The 21,942-nt window shown below is 37.3% G+C and overlaps 1 long non-coding RNA gene across 1 annotated transcript; it reads right to left on the reverse strand.

Annotated features, from left to right (window-relative positions):
• Positions 1–264: 264 nt before the first annotated feature.
• Positions 265–21,942, reverse strand: LOC116633676. Its single transcript, XR_004299763.1, has 3 exons — positions 21,720–21,942; positions 4,738–4,800; positions 265–328 (listed from the first exon to the last, which is right to left on the reverse strand). It is a non-coding gene; the product is annotated as an uncharacterized LOC116633676 (long non-coding RNA).

Raw genomic sequence — 21,942 nt, forward strand, 5'->3', positions numbered from 1 at the left:
TCACCTTGCTCATCTCTGTGCTCCCCACAAAGCCTGGCACAGTGCCTGATAGAGAGAGCTCCATAATCTTCCCATGGAATTGAACTGCTTTGGGGGAGGAGGACCGGGGTCATTCAGGGTCCCCCACACCGCAGCATTCAGATCACCATACTCTTCAACTGGGCTCAAGGCTGGCCCCCTGACCAGACCATCAACTATGTTTCTAAGGAAGTTCCACACTTCCTCCCTTTAGTTCTGGCTTCTAGAAAAAAATTAAAAAGCATATTACCTTCCACAGGAGGTGTGAGCATGCTCTGCTTTCCTTCCACAGATGACCTATTTGTTGTAGCTAGAAAATATTCAAAGAAAAGTAAATGAAATCAATTTTAGGTGCCTAAATGGAGTGCAAGCCACTATGTATCCACAAATCTTACAGACACCATGATAGAAAATCAGTTAACTGTAACTAAATTCCACAAAAAGCTTTGCAAAACAGAAATTAGAAGTTATTCCATCAAGTGGAAAAACATGTTAACACTTGAAAATTATGTTAGAAACCCTTAATCAATGATTCCATTTATGGGACACCATACTGTATACTTGACAACAGTTTTGTACAAGGTAGCCTGACTTCATCACTTTCTTAGTCACAGTGGATTGGTCCATCATGGGTACCTCACATGAGCTGGGCTGAGTATAGTGCTTTCTCCACATGACACCCCCAGATTAAAGTTGCTTGATCCAGTTGTGAGCACCTCACCCAGATGCCAATCAGATTACTTTCTCAAGAATTTTGGATGCCAATCAGATTACTTGCCTAAGTAAGATTGCCAATCAGATTACTTTCTCAAGAATTTTGGAACCAGTTTGAGAAGAAGGGTTCATCCCTCTTTTTCCCTCATTTTTCCTACTGCGATGGCTAATTTTATGTGTCACCTTGGTTAGGCCATGGCTCCTCACTATTTAGTTAAACAGTATCCTAGATGTGTCTGTGAAAGTATTTTTTAGATGAGATTTACACTTAAATCAGTAGACTTTGAGTAAAACAAACCCTCCAAAATGTGGGTGGGCCTCATCCAATCAGTTGAAGACCTTAGTAGAAAAAAACTGACCTTGAAAAAGGAATTCTGCCAGCACACTGCCTGCAAATTCAAACTACAACTGTTCCTTGGGTCTTCAGGCTGCTGGCCCACTCTGCAGATTTTGGATTCACCAAGCCTCCACAATCATGTGAGCCAATTCTTTAAAATAAATATTTCTCTAGATACATTGATAGATAGATAGGTAGATAGAGAGATGATAGATGATGATAGATAGATGATAGAAGATAGATAGATAGATGATAGATGATAGATAGATAGATAGATGATAGATAGATAGATAGATAGATAGATAGATAGATAGATGATAGATAGATTAGTTAGATCTCTCATTGTTCTGTTTCTCCTAGGAACCCTGACTAATACATCTACCTTCTGAAGAATGAAGCAGAAACAGAGAGAGAAGTGACATTCTTCACCTAGCTCAAGTTTCTGTGTATAGTTCCTGAGATCAACATGTATTCCTTTCCTTGCGTTCTGTAGAGTTACTGACAATCAAATAGTTCTAATCTACTTCAAACTTGGTTTCTGAGAATTCCCATTTAAGTATTGTTTTTTTAAAAAAAACAACAATGAAATATAATACTTCTATGATTTAAGAGCCTAATAAAGTTCTTCCTCTGGGTTTATAAGACCACCATTTAATAAGCATTTTATGAGTCCTCTGTTTATAAAAATGTACTTCTTGCTTCCCATTCTAATTAATGTACCCAATTCTACCACATTAAAAAATAAACAAAGAAATTCACTAAAGGTCTAAGAAGTAAGCATAGTTAGGCCTCTAAAATAATTAGGCTTTTTTAGGCAACTAAGTTGTATTGGCTTGGTCTGGAAAGAAGGCAAAGAATGAAGTTGTGGGGCACCTGGGGGACTCAGTCGGTTAAGCGTCTGCCTTCAGCTCAGGTCATGATCCTGGAGTTCCGGAATCCAGTCCTGCATTGGGCTCCCTGCTCAGCGGAGAGCCTGCTCCTCCCTCTGCGCCTCACCCTGCTCATGCGCTCTCTGTCTCTCAAATAAATGAATAAAATCTTTTTTGAAAAATGAAGTTGTAACGATTAAATTTAGCTCATATTGGGCTCAAGAATCTATTCCAGAAACAGATAAGTCAGAGCTGACCTCAGAGGGCTTACTGAAATTGAGCTATAACTTAGATATTCTAGATTTTAAAAGCTCTTTTATAACACGGTATAACTTAGCCTTTCCAGACCTCTCCCATCCTATCACACCCGGCTTCTTAGAGGTCTAAGGTCTGACAGTTTCTTCCTTTGTCAAATTCACCAACAACCAAGACTAAGGGCTTATAATGAGAGAAAATTTAGGATGTGGGTAGTTTTGATGATGGTATTGTAGTTTCCATTTGGAAGTGTCAAAAGGAAATTTCTAAGTTGTATTAGGAATAAGGGATAGAAGTAAGGTGGGCTGGGGGTACTGGAAGAGAAAAATCAAAAACTGCAAACTTTTTCCATAAAGGGCCAAAGAGTAAACATTTGAGGTTTTGCAGTCCATATGGTCTCCATTGAAAGTATTCAATCCTACGATGGCAGCAAGAAAGCAGCCATATATAATACATAAGTCAATGGGCATGGCTTTTTTCCAATAAAATTTTAATTACAAAAATGAGCTGGCTGGATTTTGCCCATGAGTGATAGTTTACTGACTCTTGATTTAAAGTATAGTGTTTGAAAACTTCATTCAAATCAGTTATGAAGACATCACTTAATGCCAGACCAGGTTCTTCTAATAGAATCCTATACTATCCAGACACGGCTTTAGTTATATCTGATAAGAACGAAGTTGCAGATATTCCCAGACAAGATGCCTGCAACCTCTCATGTCAGAGATAAATCCCACAAGTCGGAATGTACTCTTAAGTGTGCAAAAGGATTATTTTCAGAAGAGAAAAAAATGCTTATTTTCACAAATATTCCTCTAATTACTTTTATGATACTGGAAATACTTTTTAAACTTTGTTAATTGTTGATATATGAGTCCTTTCGTTTTATTATCTCCACTGCAGCTAGTTGCCATGGAATGCTGATTTCATATCAAGTATCTTCATTGAAAATAGAAAGCGTTCTTGTCCAGTCTTGCTTGAAGCTTCATGTACACCAAAGTAGTAAAACAAATGTGTCAACCTTCTGACCAATGGTGCTGTGATTTCTTTATTTATCTGAAACCAAATTTTCTTTAAAGTTCAGAAAGATTATACTGTTACATTGTTAACATCAGAGGTCTAATTTAACACTTTCACAATGTACATATATATAGACAGAAACAAACGTGAATTGTGTTTTTTAAAATATATTTATAGCAGAAAAGTAACTTAATGACTCATTAGATTAGTCACCTAGGGCTACCTTACTATAAGACGACCAACGTGGTCACATAAAACAACAGAAATGTATTCGCTTCTATTTCTGGAAGCCAGGAGTCTGAAACTAAGATGGCATCAGGGCTGTGTTCCTTCCAACAGCTCTAGGAAGAATCCTCCGTGCTTCTTCCAGCTTTTGGTGGCACCTAGCAATCCTTGGTATTCTTTGGCTTGTAGATGTGTCATTTCAATCTCTGCGTCTATCTTCATATCGCCTCTCCCTGTGTCCTCTCCTTTTCTCTTCACTTCTAAGGACTCTTGTCATTGGATTTAGGGCCCACTCTCATCCAGGATGATCTCATCTCAAGCGCTTTAACTTAATTACATCTTTAAAGACCCTTTTTCTAAATGCAGCCACATTCACAAGTTTCAGCTGTATATTTCTTTGGGGGGGAACACCATTCAACCCACCATTCTTGGGGGGCACCATTGTTGCATTGTTTCCAACCTTTAGATTTATAGTTTATATAATTATTTTACTTATTTTATTCTGTAGTTGACCAGGAATCTAATTTTTCTAGATGGCGAATAATTGAGTGAAATTAGAAAGCACATTTATAAGTCCAGGAATGCATTTTGAAGTCACCGGAATTATTTTTCAATGAAGTGAGGTATATAACAAAAATAAAAATTTAAAATATAAAGAAAAAGTTAACTATAATGGCAACTTTGGGCGACAGTACGGCTGAGTGGGGAACACAGACAATAAGTTACTAATATCAGCTAAGACCTATTTTTTTAAACCCATTTCAAATATTGAATGAAAAATGTAACTTACATTTCAAAAATTGTATGAAAAAATTTTTTTGTTTATTTTATTATGTTATGTTAGTCACCATACAGTACTTCATTAGTGTTTTGTTTTGTTTTGTTCTGTTTTAATTTTAATTTATTATGTTATGTTATCATACATTACATCATTAGTTTTTCTTTCATTGTGTTATGTTAATCACCATATATTACATCATTAGTTTTTGATGTAGTGTTCCATGATTCATTGTTTGCGTAGAACACCCAGTGAAAAATTTTTGACATGCCATTGGTTTGCTTAGTGATCACCATTCTTGAAAAAGATACTAGATAAGCACAGAAATAATTTTAGAGTGAAATATTTATGAACTCTTCATAAAACAAACAATATTATATTTAGACACTTTTAAACAAGAGTCTATAACTACATATAAGGCAATTCAAGTTCTTAACATAAAAACTGTACCAGCATCAAGTACGCTTCTAGTAGAATTATCATTAAAGGATGACCATTACCCAAACTGTAATTGGCCTTACCCATCTGCAGCTGCGTTAAGTTTCTTGGTGTCCCAGAACTTCGCACTCCTGCACGCAAATACCCTGAAAAGACATATGCGGTGATCAGAAGAATACACATTAGTATTTTTCTGACTCCTAGGTAAAGTCACACTTTTTTCACATTCTTCAGGCCATTTTTGGATTGCGGTTGCCAATAAAAACATAAGTTATGACAGGCAATAAGTCTCAGGACAATCTACCCCAGGATGAACTTTTGACTTGAACTTCCTACCTGTTTGGCATACCCCTGCTTTAGATCCAGAGTGTCTGTCACCACCCTCCTGTCTTTATATTCTAGTCACAGTATTTCTTATTCCTGGCTTATGTGCATTTACTTCAGCTCCAATTGTGAAAGAAATGGTTTTACCATCCATTACAGGCTTTTCGGGCACCAGTGAGTAGGTCAAGAAACGCTAAGTGAAATAAGTCAAGCAGAGAAAGTCAATTATCATATGATTTCACTTATTTGTGGGAAATAAGGAATAGCATGGAGGACATTAGGAGAAGGAAGGGAAAAATGAAGGGGGAAAATTGGAGGGGGAGATGAACTATGAGAGACTATGGACTCTGAGAAACAAACTGAGGGTTCTAGAGGGGAGGGGATTCGGGGGATGGGTTAGCCCGGTGATGTGTATTAAGGAGGGCACGTACTGCACGGAGCACTGGGTGTTATATAAAAACAATGAATCATGGAACACTACATCAAAAGCTAGTAATGTACTGTATGGGGACTAAGATAACATAAAAAAATTAAATTTAATTTAAAAAAAAGAAAGTTTAATAGTGATATGTTCATTGAGTGTTGGTATGGAACAAAAAAGAATTTTCCTAAGTGTTGTTGAAATCATATCATATAGACAATGGTCTATTAAGTTCAAATTTTGTAAGGCAAACTCTAAGTAGGAATTGCTAATAAACATTTTTTTTTTTTTGAGCAGCAACTCCTGGCAAAGTACTCACCAAGCATAGAAACATCGTAATAAACAATGCCCTCTTCTCTCCAAGAGCTTAAGGTCCAGGCAAGGAAGCAGCTATTTATACAATTAGAAGGTAAAGTTTTCAGAGTGATGATAGAAACAAACATAATGTCCAGAAGTTAAAAAGAAAAAATGTTTAATTCTAAGACAGCAAGGGTAAAAGATTAGGGAAGATTCTCTACAACAGGTGATATTTGGGCTGGATCTCAGTAGATGAGTTCTGCAGGGAGACAGAAGGAAATCTTTTTGCACACAGAAAGAAAGCCATTTAGAAGATAGAAAGCTACTTGGGACTTTCAAAGAATTATGAATAGTTCAGTGTTGCCATTAAGTGCAAAACAACAGATGTGTGATTAGAATTGAGGCTGGATATTGGCAGGTTCTCACTGTGGAGGGCACAAAACTCCTAGAAAGTGTTCACAAGGAAATGATACACTTCTGGTGCATCTAGAGTGGGTGTACCTGACTGGCAAAGAGAAACATTTTAGGGTAAGATTTAGTGCACAGTATTTTTCTAGAGAAATTTTGAACCCACTGCTCCTCTGAGCTACCATTTTCTTTAATAAAACATTGTTTTTAAAATAACAATTTTTGAGCATTTGCACAAGGAACAAATTTTGGGTAACTAGCATATGTTATTTATTTCAGCCTCCCCATAGTGACAAGTATTTTAACGTCATTTTACAGATAAAGAAATGTAGACTCATGGTGATGAAGCAATTTGTCCAAGGCCACCCTGCTTGTAAGCTGCTCTAATTGCCCAATTATTCTTGTGCAAGTAGGTCCTACTACACTGAATAGAAACCAAGGGTTGGATCCTAAGAAATGCACTAGGATAAATATACTACCCAAATTAATCTAAATTAAGAGAGTCAAAGAAGCAAGTCCAAGCCATGTTTTTGGAGAAACACTGAGAGACAAAGGTCTGAAAGAGTACATCAAATGGCAAGAAAATAGAATCAGGATTATAATGGCATATGGACACAAGCATTATGAATTCTGGATCTGAATAGGAATAGGAATAGTTAAGCTAAGGAGGAGGGTTGGAGACAATTGCCGAAATTCGTGGGCCAAACTCATCACTCCCTCACTAGATTGTAAGCTCCATGAAGGCAGGGATTTTCATCTATGTTTTCCATTCCACATCCTCAGTGCTTAGAAGAGTGGTTTGCACAGCTCCCTGACATGTAGGTGGCTCACGGTGGGTTAAAAAGATAAAGGTCAACACAGCCTTACAGCAAACTGTACTAAAGATATGGAGAGTTAGTTTACAGAAGCAGTACAAAGGTCTTATAAGAAGATGCTCATACATCATTCATGGTAAAAGAAATGCAAATCAGAACTATGCAGAAATATCGTTTCTCACCTATTAGACTGCCAAAGGCCAAAAATTTGACAATGTACTTTGGAGCTGTGTAGTGATAGGCATGCCGATATAATGCTGATGGGAATGTAGAATGTTACAACTTCAACAGAGGGAAATTTGGCAATATATAGCAAAATTACATATGCATTCCTCTGACCAATTCTCAGAATCTATCCTAAAGATACACAGGCAACAGTACGAAAAGAATACATGAACAGGACTATTCATCACAACATTGTAATAGCAAGACTTTTAGAAATAACCCAATGGCCACTCATAGGGGATTAGTTTTCTATACTATGGTACTTCCACCAAATGAAATATAATGAAACTCTTAAAAAGAATGCGGGATAGTTCTATAAACTATTATGAAGGGATCTCCAAGATATATTGTTAAGTAGAAAAAGTAGGATATACAAAATTGTATATAGTACACTACTGTTCATCTAAGCTATGATGGGAGGGGTGTGTGTGTGTGTGTGTGTGTGTGTGTGTGTGTGTTCTTTCTTTCCTTGCTTATAATTTCAAAACTAAATGGATGAAATAGGAACAGGTATAGAAATGATATGTCTCCGATTTTATAGATTTGACTTTGGAACTATGTAACCATTTTCCATAATTATAAAGCATAACCAAATTACTTATAAACACTAAAATCACGAAGCAAAGTGAAACAAATGAACCCAACTGCTCGTTGCATAACCACGTATAGAGCAGTTATTCCAACTGACTTTCAAAACACAGCAATTTGACTATATGTCTCTAGTGGAATATAACTTAACGACAAAAATAATTGCAAAAAAAATCTTTACCTATTTTCAATAATTACACTGTCAGTGGTAGTGGATACTACACTGGAAAACTTCTGGCAGTTTTTTTTTTTTAAGTCAAACATGTGCCCACCATACAACCTGACCATCCCAATCCTCGGTATTTACTCAAGAGAAATGAAAACATATGTCCACACAAAGACTTGTGCATGAATGCTCATAGCACCTTCATTCACAACAGCCAAAAGCTGGACACAACCTAAATATCAATTAACAGATACATGGATAAATCGCCCGTATGATGGAATACTACTCAGCAACAAAAGGAACGCACAGCAACCTTGAGGATTCTCAAACTCATTCTGTTGTGTGAAACAAGCAGACACAAAGAGTATACACTATACACTACACAAAAAGACTGCTACTAAGATGAAATGTTAGCTCATCTGTCTGTGGTGCCAAACAGCAGATCAGTGGTTGCCTACAGATAGGGACAAAGGCAAGGATGAACTGCAAATATACCTGGAGGAATATTTGGGGAATAATGGGAATGTTCCGTATCTTGTTTGTGATGATTCACAGGAATATGTCAAAACTCATCAAACTGTACCTTTTAAATGGATGCAGTCAATGGTACATAAATTGCCCCTCAATTGAATTAAATACAGTATCAGAAACATCAGATTTTAACACACGTAACATTAGAACATGTATCCACACAAATAAACACAAAACAAAACACAAATGGAAAAACCCTTGACACTGAAAATAATGTTTAAAAAAATTTTCCCATCTAAGTCAAAAGCATCAGTAGAAGTAAGATTGCTTTGTGATTTTAGTACAAATGAAACCTCTTACTCACTTTGAGCACCAGAAGTTTCCTTTCCCAAATCGTCATCGTCATAAGCCTGAGCAAGCACACACCACCCACACCACAGACATTGTATGGGCATGACTGTGCAAAGCCATGCTCCAAAGGCTTCCTCCAGTGAGGGGGGCGGGGGAAGGCTCTCAGAAAGAGCACATGGTTTTTTGTGAGGTTAAACAGTTTTTATCTATTCTTATATCCTGTGGTCTGCTGTGCTGTCCTGACTAAAAAAGTGAGAGATAGGCATTGTTGATATTTCACCACTCCCAATAAAAACCCCGGGTCAAGTAACTGCTAGTAACCTAATTAGAATGTGGATTATGCCATCCTCCAATAGTTACTAGGGTTGCTAAGATTCATGTATTATTTCCAGTGTGCGGGGATGGGAAACGAAAAAGTTAAGGATTTCTCGCCCTTTCATTCCTTTGCAGGTTCTTTGAGGAGAATGCAAACAAAGCAATAAGGAGACTAATACAATGAATTTTAAGCTAAAATAATGCTTAACTGGGGGCAAAACTGGAGCCTAAAGTATTTGCTATGCTCTAATAAGATGCCCATATATCTGCAAAAGAGAATCATGTGGTATAGTTCCATTTTTACATTTCTTTTGACATTTCTTTACAGAACTTGGGGCCTCTAAGCTAATAACTAACTAGAAGTCATTCTTATTGCTTATTATGGTCTTTCCATCTTCACTTGTCATCTTTATTGTTATATAACATTGAATGAATTCACCACTTTGAAAAAAAACAGAATACAGAATATATTGAAATACATTTCAATACATTGAGATCTATGGAAATATCCTAATGTTTTTCATAAGGAAAATCAAGTAATAGATTTATTTCATTCTACATTTGATGTTTCAAGCTTTCAAACTTCAAAACTCTACAAGTTATTATAACAAATATAGTGCTAGACAATTTTGGATTAGCAATGGCTGCAAAATACTAGAGATATGAGTTTTATTTCTCACTCTGCTTCTTTTCTGAATCATTTTAGATAATTAAATGAATCCATACGCTCTAGGTTTCCCCTCTGCAAAACATAGACTCTCATTCTTAAATTAATGAATGGGGAATAACTCATGAAAGGTATTCAAAGCACATTACAGACTGAGGTATTAAACCCAGTTATAAAGAAGCAGTACACCTCACTTAAAGATTCAAGGTTTCATTTAAAATAAATGCAACTTTGAGGCTGAGATCTTAATCACACAAAGACCTGGAAACTCAAATTACACTGCTAGAACAACCTTTATTTTAGCTACACTAAGCACATAACTTTTTCTAATCAACAGTATGGTAAAGTCAATACAATACAGAAACCTTTACTTTCAACCTTTACCTCTGCCTCCAGAAAGCTTTAAATACCAAACTTAACATTTTAGTTAGTGAATGTTCGTATTGCATTTTATAAAACCGCATCTTGCAGATGTAGGTTAGACATAAAGTATTATTTCCCAACAGTTACGAATGAATTCAAGCAAGAAGTTGTGGAATTAAATTGTGTCCTTTTTCACAGATTCTGAAAAGAAATTGTCACCCAAATAGGCTATATTTCTTCCTCTAATGCAGCGGTTTTCACATTGGGATCTAAGAATTATGAAAGTCCATGATAGCCAACCAAAAAAAAAAAAAATCCATGAACTTTGTAACTTTTGGAGGAGGGAGCCTAAATTATAATTTTATTTCTGATATATAATTTAAAAGCAGTATTACCCTGTAGGAATAATTGAAAGCATCACCAATTCTCTCCAAAATGTTGTTATTTATAAATAGCAAATGGGAATGCTTGAAATAAAAGACTCATGCGAATCTTTTCTCTACTAAAGCTGCCTGAAGCTTAATGCATTAATTTTATGATAAATTTTGGAAATAAAGGAAATGTATTCTGCCTTCTAAGATTATTATCAGATTATGATCACTAGTAGTTTTCATACAAATGGCACCTGAGTGACCCCCTATCAGGTATATTAGAACTTTTGGACTGGTGGAGGGCAACTAGAAGCTATATTAATAGTCATTTATTTAATTACAGTAGCTAGGCACTTAATAAATGTCTATTTATCATGGAGTTTCAGTCTACTAGGAACAATAAACATTAACCAAATAAACAAATAATTATGTGAAATTGCAATAGCAATAAATGAATAGTGTGAAAAATGTACCCTGAGCAACTTATCCTAGTCTTGAGGTGGTGGACAGCCCCTAAGGTGGTTCCCAATGTTCTCTCTTCCTGATATTCATTCCTGTAAAATTCCCTCCTCTTGACTGTAGGTTGGACTCACTCATTCACTTAATGAATAGAATATAGCAAAAGTGATGGATGTCAGTGTCAAGAGTCGGTTATAAAAAGACTGTGGTTTCTATCCCAGTATGCTTTTGCTCTCTCTCTCTCCCCCCAGCTTGGGTCACTGCAAGAAAATAAATATTTGTTTGGGGGTAATTTATTATGTAACAATAGGTAATTAATACAAGATCCAATAGACAAGAAACCAATAATAAAAGAGAGAGAGGGAAGGATATTCTAAATAAAAGTACTATTATGTGCAGACAACACGCGTCTGAAGGGACTATAGAAAATGAGGATCTGGAGACCCAGGGCTGGGCACCTGGGTGATGTAGTTGGTTAAGCACTGGACTCTTGGTTGGTTAAGCACTGGACTCTTGGTTTCAGCCAAGAGTCATGATCTCAGGGTCATGATCTCAGGGTCGTGGGATCATCGGGCTCTGCCCTCAGTGAGGAGTCTCCTTAGGTTTCTCTCTCCCTCTCGCTCTGCTCCTCCGACCGCCCCTCCATGCTCTCTCTCAAATAAACAAATAAATATTAACAAAAAGAGAAAAGAAAAAGAAAGAAAGAGAAAGAAAGAAAGAAAGAAAGAAAGAAAGAAAGAAAGAAAGAAAGAAAGAAAGAAAGAAAAGAAAGACCAAGGCCAAAATAAGAGAATCTCATCTTTTGCTATTATGCTAGTCTCATAAAATAATTTCAGAATTTTTTTCCCTAAGACAAATATATCTTCCTACAGAAGGAGAACAGAAAAGAAAAATAAATATTTGCTATTTTAGCCATATGAAATATAACATGTTTTTAAAATGAAAACTTTCTCCTTCATATATATTATAGCTTAGTATTTCCATTATCATGAATCCTTCCTTCCAAAAAAGAAAGAAACTGAAATAAGAAATAGGAGATTTCTTATCTTAAATCATATTTGTTATTTCTGCACCAGAACTTTTTCAAGGAAAAAAAACTATTTTGCAAGCATTTGAAATTTTAGGATAAAAATTATTTATATTAATATACTATAACTACAAACTTAAATATGAGTAAATCTCACACATACTATTCAGCAAATGAAAGCGGCAATAAAATGATATACACAGTATGATTTCATCTATATGCAATCCAAAAAAAAAACCCAAAAGAGCAAAATAACTGTTATTGTTTGGGGCTGGATACATACATGGTAAAATGTAAAAAAAAAGGCAGGGAATGATTATCCCAAAAGATAACAGTTTACAGCAAAGGTTGGGAGGTAGAACTTACATAAACTTTCATAAACATTCACTGTGTAATTGTTCTTTGAAATGCACATATGTAATACACTCTGCAATATATATGTTAATATAAAAGAAAATTAAAATAATAAGTTCAAAGAAACACAAAAAGTACGATTAGTACTTACATTTTTTAACATAACAATGTGAGCAATTGATCTTTGTATCATAACATCAATGATGCTGTTATTATGCTTTAATTTATAGAAGTGATTTACATTTTCAAAGGTATTAATTTAGTAGCAGACAACACCTAATTAGGTGTTCAATAAACTAAATATTGGATGGAAACCCCAAAGTTCTAGCAGAACAAATTCAGAAAAACACCAAAATTAAAGAAAATTGACCAATATTTTGGCTCTTCCATTTATTACCTCTGCAATCTAGCACAGATTACTCTCTGAACCTCAGTTGCTTAATCTATACATAGAGGAATTTAGTATCTGATAACAGTGGTCATTCAAATTCATATGGGGGAGGATAATTATTTATATCATTGATAAATGGTATTAGGAAAACTACCTAGTCATTTAGAAAAAAAAACAAAACAGATTCCCACCTCACTTCTCACACAAAATAAAATGAACCAAAGACTGAAATCATAGCTAGATAGATGATAGATAGATGGATAGATAGATAGATAGATAGAAGATAGATATACTAGAAGAAAACATAGGTAATTTTTTTTTTTTTATCTTAAATGGGACATGGAGTAACATCTCAGTTTGCCAGGGAATGAGGGGTTTCCTAGGACATAGGATGTTTAGTGCTAAAACCAGGAAAGTCGGGGCACCTGGGTGGCTCACTCAGTTAAGTGTCTGCCATCAGCTCAGGTCATGATCCCAGGGTCCTGGGATTGAGCACCCCTCCTCCCCCATCTGACTCTGTGCTCAGTGGGGAGCCTGCTTCTCCCTCTCCCTCTGTTGCTCACCCTGCTTGTACTCTCTTTTTCTCTAAAATAAATAAATAAAATCTTTAAAAAAAATAAAAATAAATTTAAAAAAATAAAAATAAATAAAAATAAAACCAGGAAAGTCCAAGGCAAACTGGGACAGTTGTCACTGTGAGTAAAGAAACTTTTCTAACCCTGGTACAAAACAGAAACCACAAAAGAAAACATTGAAAAAGATGACCATAGAATTTTAAATTTCTGTATGGCAAAAAAGAAAAAAAAAATGTGTAAGCTAATGTTGACGAGCAAAAACCTGTGGAATATTTTGAACATTTATGATAAACAAAAGGCTAATTTCCTCCAAAAAATACACAGAAAACACATAAACCAATAAAAAAAAGAGAGAGATGGACAACGCAATGGAAAAAATGGGCAATGATATGAACAGGCCAACAAAAGATAAGGTTAAGTTATTAAAAGATAATGCTGAAAGGTGACTTAGATGGTAACTATATACTCTTCAGATACAACACAGAAAGAAAAATAAAACACCCAGATTGTTTATTTTTTTTATTTTTTTTTAAAGATTTTATTTATTTGAGAGAGAGACAGAGTGAGATAGAGAGAGCCCAAGAGGGAGGAGGGTCAGAGGGAGAAGCAGACCCCCCGCTGAGCAGGGAGCCCGATGTGGGACTCGATCCCGGCACTCCGGGATCATGACCTGAGCCTAAGGCAGTCGCTTAACCAACTGAGCCACCCAGGCGCCCCACCCAGATTGTTTATAAAAAGGAAGAGTGAGAAAAGTTTAAGTAACAAGGTCCAAAGCATAAGAATCCAATAATGAATTCCATGGATGAATAAAATTTGGAAAGCAAAAAGAATTATGGTAAATAACAAATTTGACCCTAGTTTCCAAAATGATATCATCACAAAGCCTGTATCAGTTGGTCAGGACACAGTGCTAATAAAACCCATATTGTTCGGTTAATTTTTTTTTTTCAGGCAGTTACCATCACATCGTCTAAAACTAGTTAATAGGGAGTGATTTGTTCCCTAGCCCAGGACAGATGCTGTACAAATGTGTATCAGTGATCACAAGGGACAATGTGTTGAATGGATAGTGAATATCCATACATATCAATATGCAAAGATATATGTACTAAAATATTTTTTTTTAAAGATTTTATTTATTTATTTGACAGAGAAAGACACAGTGAGAGAAGGAACACAAGCAGGGGGAGTGGGAGAGGGAGAAGCAGGCTTCCCGCTGAGCAGGGAGCCCGATGCGGGGCTCGATCCCACGACCCTGGAATCATGACCTGAGCCGAAGGCAGACGCTTAACGACTGAGCCACCCAGGCGCCCCTATATGTACTAAAATATTAATTTCAGCATAGTTTTTAATTCCAGAAAACTGAACAGCAAGAAAGTTGATCTCTAAGGGCTAATTAAATAAGTTTTGAAATAATATCTATGAAAGATACTTGAAAACCACAAAATAATAATTAAGATACCATCTTTTGAATGTAAAATTCAGACACAGTGTTAAGTGCTTTATATACATAATTTAACTTAATCCTCACAGCAACCCTAGACACTAGGTCAGGGGTTTTGGGTAAAAATCTCCCAATTTTAAGGTATTGGCAACTAAATCAGATTTTTAAAAATATTACATGAGCCAACTAAAAGTGTCTGCAAGCCAGATCTAGTCCACGGGCTGCCAAAATGCCATCTCTGATGTGGAAATTAGAGAAGAGGCCAAAATCAGAGTCACAAAAACATTTATAATTAGGAATCTGTTGGAAGAAGCGGAGTTAGCAAAAATGATGAAGAAAAGAAGAAAGTAAATGCAATGCCTTAAACCAGGGAGGAGATTTCAAGACAGGAATCATCGAAAACAAATCACGTGGGAAAAGTCTTAAACTAAGGACTAAGAGGCTTTATGATTTACTAACAAGAAGGTGGTCAGAGACCTGTAGTGGCTGTAAGAGAGTAGTGTTAGGACAGAGGGACAAGTACAAGACAGGAAGGAGACAAGCATAAGCAACTGTCAATACATGGAGACTTATTCTTTCAAGATTTTCGACCCTGAAAGTATGGGAGAATGACAAGGGGCTTCATCCTTTCATGTCAAACCTGAGAGAGAGAGATGGGGTGACATTTGGAACTATGAGGAGGGAGAAGGTATCCGGTAGAGGAGAGTACAGCATATTTATAGATAGAAAGAGGGAGAGCTAGAATTTACAACAGTGATGGTAAAGCAGGATCCTCTCAGAGGTACCGGCAGGAAATGAGGCCAAAGCAAAGTGGAGGTTTGCTTTTGAAAAGACTGATACTAGGACGCTTGGGTGGCTCAGTTGGTTAAGTGACCAGCTCTTGATTTCAGCTCAGGTCATGATCTTGGGATCCTGGGATCAAGCCCGTGTCGGGCTCCCTGCTCAGTGAGAAGTCTGCTTGAGGATTCTCTCTCTCTCCCTCCCTCTTTCCCTCTGCCCTTACCCCAGCTTGTGCTTTCTCTCTCTCTCTAAAGTAAATAAATAAATCTTAAAAAAGAAGAAGAAAATACTTAGTCTCTAAGAGAGAAGCAGAAAGGGCAAGGGCGGTTACAAACACAGACATTTTGAGGAAGCTCATGTTGACGAACATTTTCAGAGTGTACCTACTTAGCGTCAGGTAGCTGTGCAGAGCTCTGGGGGTGATAGGATGCATGAGGTAAGGTCTCTACCCTCAGAAAGGTCATCATTTGGGAAAGTTAAAGAAATCCACATTGGATGATAGGTAAATCAATCAACTCAGTTGAGTAAATCAACTGAGTTACTCAGTTACTCAACTGAGTAAATCAACTCAGCCATTGGCTGAGTATGAGGGACAAGAGGGATAGTTTGGGTGATAAAGACCTAGGACAGTGTTTAAATCCAAGCTCCCATCAGAACCACCTGCAAAAATTTATGAAAGCCCAGATCTCAGACTCTGTACCCTGATAAGTCTGATTAAGTAGGTTTGAGATGACATCACAGTATCTTTAATGATTTAGGTTCTGTAGGTGACTCTCAACTAGCTTATTTACTGGTTTAGAATAACCCTTGAGGAACATCTAGGAGGGAGCCAATGAACAATAAATGGAATGATTTTTTGGAAAACAAAAATAACTTGATTTCATTATTTTGACTTGGACATTTTTTCTGAAAAATTGTCAATAGCACAAAATAAGATCACATAACCAGATATTCTCGTATTACGTAATAGTTCAACCTTTGGGGAAAGGTAGCATTGCATGGCAAACTAAAAAAAATGGCAATAAAAAAGAAAATAAATCACTAAACAACTAACAGCTACATATACACACACCCAGTTTGGAAAAGCACCTTTACTGAATCCCTGAATGTTCTCAAATGACACCCTTTGAACACACTCAGGTTTCCCCCATGCTGATTGAAAGAAAAGAAATTAGATGCTGCTTTCTCCTTCTAGCTATGATCCTTTCTCCTTTTGTTACTGCCAAACGTTTAGAATGAGTGGTCTGTGACCACAGCCTCCATTTCCTCCACACCCACCCTCTCCTCAACCAGCAATCCTGTGGCTCCTACACCCTTCCATTCAAAACACAGTTCTGAAGGTCACCAGCTCCTTGAAAGTCAAACTTTTGGCCATTCTTCAGGGCTGGTACCCCTAGGTTGTTTGGAAGATTTTGATGCTATTAACCACTTCCCTTTCCTTGTAAAAACCTTTTCTTAGCCTCTACCACTACCCTTGCGCTCTGTTTGCTCTGTCTCCTTCACTCTCTCTGCAAGCCCGTCTTTCTCCTTAGCCACATTAATGCAGACATTCCCCCAAGTCTCATCTGCCCATCTTTCTCTCTGCACTTTTTCTCATCATTCTCCCCCACTCCCAGAACCCCAACTGGACCTCTATACAGTTGATTTCTCCTTGTTTTTTTTTTTTACCCCTGCAGTCATAGTTTAGCTCCCTCTGCCCTTCATACAAGCTGTTTGACCTGCCTGGAATGTGAGTCCCTCAACTCTTCCTGGCCTAGCTCTTTTCTGCTCATCTTCATCTCAAACATCACTTCCAAAGTGACCTTCCCTGACCCTCACAGACCAGACTAGACTTGCCAATTACACATTTCCATGTCACCCTCTATTTCTTCTTACACATTATTTAATTATGTGTAATGATTTATTTAATGCTTACCTCTCTTCTGAGATTCTAAGCTTTGTGAGAGCATGATTTATGTCTGTCTTGTTCAAGTATCCCCAGCAGGAAGCACAGTTTCTGACACATGACAGACACACCCTGACTTATTAACTGACGGAATAACTGACTCACATTTTAGCTTTGACTTATTTTTCCTAGACAGGAATCTCCTATTTTCCCACACACACTTGCCACATCTCTTTTACCCTCTATGTTTGACACTATGGATGAGTTTCAGGCTCAGTTCTTTTACTAAAAAGTTGGGTGATATCTTTAGTAATTCCTTGAACAATGCTAGGCTTTATTTGCCCACGTATAAAATGAAAGGATTTAATTTGAAGGTTTCTAAAGCCCTTCCTGTCTGAAAACTCTGTATTTCTCAAAAGTGTCATACATCTGCTTCATTTCACAAATGAGGAAATTATCACTTAAAGAGGGTAAACAATTTCTTAAAGATGACACAGCTAGTGGTTAAAAGTACACCTCATGTATTATGCCAAGCGAAATAAGTCAATCAGAGAAAGACATTATCATATGATCTCACTGACATGAGGAATTCTTAATCTCAGGAAACAAACTGAGGGCTGCTGGAGTGGTGGGGGGTGGGAGGGATGGGGTGGCTGAGTGATGGACATTGGGGAGGGTATGTGCTATGGTGAGCACTGTGAATTGTGTAAGATTGACGAATCACAGACCTGTACCTCTGAAACAAATAATACATTATATGTTAATAAAAAAAAAAGATAGTAGGAAGGGAAAAATGAAGGGGGGGGGAGTCGGAGGAGGAGACGAACCATGAGAAACTATGGACTCTGAGAAACAAAGTGAGGGTTCTAGAGGGGAGGGGGGTGGGGGGATGGGTTAGCCTGGTGATGGGTATTAAAGAGGGCACGTTCTGCATAGAGCACTGGGTGTTATACGCAAACAATGAATCATGGAACACTACATCAAAAACTAATGATGTAATGTATGATGATTAACATAACATAATAAAATAAAATTTAAAAAAAAGTATACCTCATGACAAACCTTTAAACCTAACACAGAGTTATATAAGAATCTAGAAATTCAGGGAAAGGAGATTGAGATTTTTCTTTAAAGATTTTATTTATTTATTTGAGAGAGAGAGAGCGAAAGAGCACAAGCAGGGGGAGCAGCAGAGGGAGAGGAAGAAGCAGGCTCCCCGCTGAGCAGGGAGCCCGATGTGGGACTCAATCCCAGGACCCTGGGATCATGACCTGAGCCAAAGGCAGACGTTTAACCATCTGAGCCACCCAGGCGCCCAGAGATTGAGATTTTACCGAGAAAATGAAAAGCACCAAAATATTCAATGCATGGATGAAATTTGGAAGCAAAAGGGCATTTAATAATACAATACATTCAGTTTCAATTTGAACATTTGCCTTTCCCCACCTATCCAAACTTATCATTCAAGATCCATTTCCTCCATTAAGACTTCAACAACTCCAACCCCCTGTATCTCCCATCTTTGGATTTTACTAGATTCATAGATAATTTCAAGACTGACCAATTTAAAATGTTCTCCAATTATTTCATCTTACCTTGATCTCCCTAATTTATATTGCTAATAACTTTTAGGCACTATTCACACACACACACCATAAATAATTCAGTGTTCTTTTTTTTTTTTTAAAGATTTTTTTTTTTTTAAAGATTTTATTTATTTATTTGACAGAGACAGAGACAGCGAGAGAGGGAACACAAGCAGGGGGAGTGGGAGAGGGAGAAGCAGGCTTCCCGCGGAGCAGGGAGCCTGATGTGGGGCTCGATTCCAGGACTCTGGGATCATGACCTGAGCTGAAGGCAGCCGCTTAACGACTGAGCCACCCAGGCGCCCAATAATTCAGTGTTCTTAATACTTTTTATTGCTTTATTAATTGCTGAAGTGTAGATGTTTAGAGGAAAACATTATGTGAATTCATAACTCTCAAACTAGAAAAGGAAGACAGGACTGAAATTAATGAAAACAAACCCCTTCTCTTTTGCAATTGTTTTTCATCTTTTTTTTTTTTCCATCTTTTGCAAACCTGCTCAAGCTACCAACAGCCCTGTTTTAATTGTTATTTCCTCTTCTTGTTACTGCCTGCCCTCTAGCGGAAGATAATGACAAATGAACAAAATTAGCCAAAGGAGAAAAAAAGTGGAGTCCTTTTTAGTAATCAGGATCTTAATATCAGTGACTTTTATAAAAGGTAGAATCAAATTGATTAGGATAGCAAAATATAATTTGAACACAAGAAAAAATCTAGAATACTAAAGGCTAGAGTAAGGAGAATGTGAGGGAAGAGGGCCAGACATAGAGTTGGAGAGCCTTGCTGGACAGTGTACCACTTACATTGTTTTAATTTTTCCCCTCAAGTATTTTTTATAAACTTTGTCTACCAGCTACCACATTACTTGAATTCATAGGCAAATAAGTTAACAGAAAAGTAAATAGATTTTTTAAATGCTATGTTTTACATTGAAGTCATTAGTTCTTTTTTTAAAAGATTTTTATTTATTTATTTGAGAGAGAGAGAACACAAGCAGGAGGAGGGGCAGAGGGAGAGGGAGAAGCAGACTCCCCATGAGCAGGGAGCCCAACATGGGGCTCCAACCCAGGACCCTGGGATCATGACCTGAGCCGAAGGCCGACTGAGCCACCCAGGCGCCCTGAAGTCATTAGTTCTTAGGCACCTTTGTGAATTTATCTTGTATAATAAAATGAGTTATTTCTGTTTGGCAGGATTAGTAACAAAGCAGTATTAGTAGTAAAGACATAAAGTCATGCCCCAAGTAGTTCGTTTCTCATTCTAAATTATTTCATGGTGAATTTATCATGCAAATCTCTGCATGTAATATAATTTGCTTTTTTGTATCTCGATCCTAAACATTTCAATAATTTTATAATTATACAAGCACAGCTTTCAGAGATTTGATTTATGTAGTATCTTCTAGTTTTATTCAGAAATAGTTTTAAAATTCAAACCTTTAAGCCATTACAATTCAAGATTATCATTTCCATCTTGATTTTTTTTTTCCTTTACCCAAAAATCATAGTGTTACTTGACATGAATAATAGTCTCTTGCCTGGCTGGCTTCCCTGCCAAGTTGGATCCTTGCTTTCCACAATCAGATCTCAACTACTGAAATATTTAGATCACTTGATTTTTCTTAAGTGAGTAAGTAGTCCACTAAGCTTATAACCAAGCACGGGCATCATTTTTTTCAGTGGTGTTATAAATAGTGGTGCTTTTTAGTAAAGGCATAAGCCTATTCAAATGCCTGGTGATGCTTACAGACCTGACTGGGTGTGACTCCGCCATTGACAAGTGGTGTTGGACAAATCAGTTCACCTCTCTAGGCCTCAGCTTCTACCTTCATAACATGGAAAACTATCTTCCATGCCTACTTCACTGGTTTGCTTTGCAGATCAAAGGACAAAAAGTATGTGAAAATTTGCATAGAAAGGCACAGGAATACACTATGGTTATTTTACTTGCGCTCACCAGGAAGACTGTCATGTGGAAAACAGATTTTTGGCTGGAAGGTGGGCAGTATTTTATAAGTCTTCTTTTTTCAATGATCAAATTATAAAATGTAATGCCAACTACACTGTTCCCTTGCAGCTGCTCCCATTTACTAAAAGTGAAACCTGAAAACTCCCTCCCACACCAACTCCTACCAACCTCTGTAGTGAAACCAGGACACCCCCCTAGAGCCCCCAGTGCCCTACAACTCCTACGAGAACCTAGATGTTGCAGTGTCCTCTCATCCAGAAAGTGTCTTTTACAGCCTACACGTCTTAAAGATGAATAGACATACCTCACACATGCACCACTAAACTGTGAGTGCATTCTATTTTAAAAAGCACCTGGCTACAGAAGGCGATTAAAAGCAATGAAGTTTCCTAATTTATACTGTGAACATTTTGGACCTGAATGCAGTGGGATTATTATTTAATTTTTTTGAAGGGCAAAGAAAACCCAGATGACTTGGATCCCTACTAGAAAATACTTGATTTATTCTGCCTCGTTCAGAAAAGCATGGGGCGGGGGGGGGGGGGGGGGGGGGGCACGGGGAAATAAGGAAGTGGGCAGTGAGGCGAATTATAGAGATACCTATAGTACCGTAGGATACAAAGTAAAATAAGTAAGACGAAGAGCAAAATGAGGAGAATAAAGTGAAATAAATCTGAGAATAACCCCCTCCCCCCAGCTCTATGATTGCATTATCTTGCCTCACTCCACAAGAAAGGCAAAGAAAACTCAGCAAAAGCTGAGCCACGTTTCTGGCCATTCTCCAGTCGCTCTCTCACAGAGAATTAAGACTTACCGGGCACTAAGAAGACAGTCAAAATCAGTAGAAGCCATAGTTTAGAAGTTCTCCAAGTGCGGGGCATTTCTGATTTCTCGTATTCTGCCCTTTACTTGGTACTTTGCCTCCCCACAGGTGTGAAAGGAGCTCTGGACATGGTGGGGCTCTCTCTGGTTAGCAGCTCCGGGCTGGATCCTCTTAGCCCATCAGCACCAGGACACTCCCTTTCTACCAGCCTCTT

Source organism: Phoca vitulina, unplaced genomic scaffold (genome assembly GCF_004348235.1).
Source record: "Phoca vitulina isolate PV1807 unplaced genomic scaffold, GSC_HSeal_1.0 scaffold8, whole genome shotgun sequence".
Taxonomy (NCBI): Eukaryota; Metazoa; Chordata; class Mammalia; order Carnivora; family Phocidae; genus Phoca; species Phoca vitulina.